The 3,839-nt window shown below is 40.4% G+C and overlaps 1 pseudogene; it reads right to left on the bottom strand.

Annotated features, from left to right (window-relative positions):
• Positions 1–1,281: 1,281 nt before the first annotated feature.
• On the bottom strand, positions 1,282–1,971 carry LOC100581270 (annotated as a pseudogene).
• Between the last annotated feature and the right edge of the window lie 1,868 nt (positions 1,972–3,839).

Consider the following 3,839-nt stretch of genomic DNA (forward strand, 5'->3'; position numbering starts at 1 on the left):
ACACCACACCTATATTCTGTCTCCTAATCTGCCCTGTGGCCTGGGACTGTGCACTAGTCAAGGCACAGTGACTAGAAACCTTACCAGAAGTTGGGATATTTTGGTTTAACTCAATACTTATTCTCATTGTTCTTCCGACTTTCCCAAAGATTGACTTTCATGCACCTTTTATTCACATTTGTGTCTCCTATTGAGCAAATTCACTATCTAACCTTGGCCACAATCCCCTTTCAGCTCTTGGCCTCCTGTCAACACACTTCTATCATTTGACACCCCCATCTTCACATCCCTCATCCTCATCCATCCCCATCCCCTACTCTGACCATCCTGGGTCTGCTTTTGTTATGCCTGTCTGACACTGAGTTGATAGGGCCATCGTGTGACTCAAAGGAGATAGTAAGTGTCAAGGCAGCCATTCAGAGAAGATTAAGATGGCTACAGGCTGCAGTAACCTGGGAAGGGTTTCTGGAGAAGGAAGTTTGATGGGAAAAGATCATTAGATTAAGTGGAAAAGAGGAAGAAGACCATTATTTTTGGAAATAAGTGGTTAAAAAACACTGGAAAATAAAAATGCAGACATTAAGTAGTCCACACTGGGAGAAGAAGATAATTGATCTTGATTATAGCAGGAGATTACTTTGGAAAACTTAGTAGATGGCTTGAATTTTTTTTTATATTTATTTATTTATTTATTTATTTATTTGAGATGGAGTCTCCAACTGCCACCTGGGCTGGAGTGCAACGACATGATCTCGGCTCACCGCAACCTCAGCCTCCCGGGGGCTTGAATGTTTTAAAAGTTAAATTTACCTCAAATGTTGTATAGTATGTTTGGGAATAGAAAAGAATGAAGGCAAAAAAAAAAAAAACCAACAATAATTGTCACTGCAAGATAGACAGGATCCAAAATGACCCCATGGATCTAAGCTATAATAACTAAGACAATGACAATAACCACTAAAAGACACAAGAAATTCAAGAGGCAGACACTGGTTACAGACAAAGAACATGAGTTTTCATTTAGCCATGATGTGCCTGGGGTAATTTGGTAATGTTCCAGTGGAACCACCATGCAAGAAGTCAGAACTGCATGACCAGAATTGGTAAAATTGGTCTAGGTGAAATTATCCATACAAAGGCAAGCTTTATTTCCATAAAAACAGATGAACTACCCAAAGGAATAGCAAAGACAAGATCAGAATTTATCAACACAACTATGGCTGCATTTATAGCCACAGCAATTTGTGTGTGTGTATGTGTGAGAGCCAAAGTTTTATGTGTTCATTTCTTGCATTTGAAGGACTCTTTGATAACATGCTTGACTGAGACTCCTTGCCATAGTCCTTAACTACTACACAATTGCAACCAACCACTTTAAGGGGCTTCCTCTCTCTGTCAATTTTACAGAGGCCTACCCATTCCCCTAGTTTCTTTTCTTTTCTTTTTTTTTTTTTTTTTGAGACAGCATCTTGCTCTGTTGCCAGGCCGCAGTGCAGTGGCACAATCTCAGTTCACTGCAACCTCTGCCTTCCGGGTTCAAGTGATTCTGCTGCCTCAGCTTCCTGAGTAGCTGGCACTACAGGCATGCATGACTACACCTGGCTGATTTTTTGTATTTTAGTAAAGACAGGGTTTCACCATGTTGGCCAGGATGGTCTCAATCTCCTGACCTCATGATCCGCCTGCCTCAGCCTCCCAAAATGCTGGGATTACAGGCGTGAGCCACTGCACCCGGCATTCCCCTAGTTTCTTATTGTCATCAACCTTAATTGGATTCATTTGCTGTTCAGCACAAAGGGCCTCCACCACCTTGACATGCATAGACTCACCACAGTTGGATGTAAGCAGACAAAGATGGGCTTGGCACTTGTCTACGGCTTTGGCAGCTTCATGAATTCCACATGCTAGGCCACCATGGATGAGGGCGGTTTTCAGCACCTCTTGTAAAGCAGTATTAACGTCCATTACACCTCCAGCAATCCACAGCCATGGCGGTGGATTACAGGTGAAGTCAAATCTTGAATGCAAGGGAGCCTCCACCTCCATGTGACTCAGGGGCAAGGTAAGCCACAATTATTTATTGATGATTTATATATTCCAGAGATCAGAATAGATAAAATTAATGTTTTCATTTCTAGAACAGACAAGCACACTTGGTTATTTTTTTAAAAACTTAAAAAAATTATTAATTGAGGTAAAATGCACATACAAAATTTGCCATCTTAACCATTTTTAAGTGCACAGTTCAGTGGTATAAAGTACATACAAACATCACCAACATCCATCTCCAGAAGGCAATTCATCTTGCAAAATTGAAACTCTATATCAATTAAATAACTCTCCATTCCTTCCTCACATCCCTCCATCCATAGCAACCCCCATTCTTTCTTTCTTTCTCTCTTTCTTTCTTTCTTTCTTTCTTTCTTTCTTTCTTTCTTTCTTTCTTTCTTTCCTTCCTTCTTTCCACTTTCTTTCCTTCTTTCTTTCTTTCTTTAAGATGGAGATTCCCTCTATCGCCCATGCTGGAGTGCAGTGGCTCGATCTTGGCTCACTGCAACCTCTGCCTCCTGGGTTCAAGCGATTATCCTGCCTCAGCCTCCCAAATAGCTGGGATTACAGGCGTGTGCCACCATGCCTGGCTGATTTTTTGTATTTTTAGCAGAGACGAGATTTTGCCATGTTGGCCAGGCTGGTCTCAGACTCCTGACCTCAGGTGATCCACCCACTTTGGCCTCCCACAGTGCTGGGATTACAGGTGTGAGCCACTGTGCCTGGCCCCACAATCCAGTTTTAGAACATGTTCATCACCTCAAAAACATATCTTTGTCAGTTTATGGTCATCCTTTGCTACCATCCCCAGCCCCAGGTCATAACTGATCTGTCTACTTCTCTATAGATTTGTCTGCACTTGATCAAATTTGACAAGTTATTTTTAAACTATCTTTTTAAAAAACTAGTATTTCATAGAATTGTAGGGGGAAAAGTATGTCTCATAATCTCCCGTCAGTTTTTGTGTGTTTTTAACAAATCTCTGTTCACAGATCCATTATTTCAGTATCATGTTTTATTTTTATTTTAGTCTTTGTCAAAAGCAAATTTGAAAACTGATCTTGTTGGTAAATGACATACTTAAATATGTTATTAGAATGTTATTTATTCCTTACAGTTGTATCTCTTATCACTGACTAATTTCCTTCTAAAATAAGGCATGACATTTCCACTAAGGCACCCAGGTGAGTTATGTGCCTGTCCTAATCAACAGCCACCTGTCATGATCTAAACAGGTTTCTAGGTTGTTTATATTCTCTCTTTCTCCCTCCCTAACCCAGGACTGAACCTCTTACTGTTCAGTGCCGATCACATGTACTCCACACACACTACCACCTGTACTGAGTGGAATTCAGAAGCCTCAACTGAGCCTTAAATACACTGTAAGTGAATTCCTTAAGGCTTTGGCATGTGGAGGCCCACACCCATGGTTTCACACTGGGTTCCTTCCAAAGCAAGGTTTAAAAAAGAACAATGTGACAGGTAAAATACACACACACACACACACACACACACAGAAATTTTAAAAAATAAGAAAGTGTTTTGTTAGGTCTTGATAAACAAATAATGTCTCTGATACCCAAGTACCTGAAACAATGTAAAGACAGATTTTATCCCTGATTTTCTGAGGTGATAAGGTCAAACTCTGAGCTATAGGTTTACTAAATAGGTCAACTTCAGATTAAGAGCTTTGTGTTCAGCTAGTCCACGTGACATATATATGCTTTAGTGAGTTTCAGTTGAGGATGATGCCTTTAATAGAGTGAAACCACTTAATTTTAGTGTTAAGA

The sequence above is a fragment of the Nomascus leucogenys genome, chromosome 1a (genome assembly GCF_006542625.1).
Source record: "Nomascus leucogenys isolate Asia chromosome 1a, Asia_NLE_v1, whole genome shotgun sequence".
Classification (NCBI taxonomy): domain Eukaryota; kingdom Metazoa; phylum Chordata; class Mammalia; order Primates; family Hylobatidae; genus Nomascus; species Nomascus leucogenys.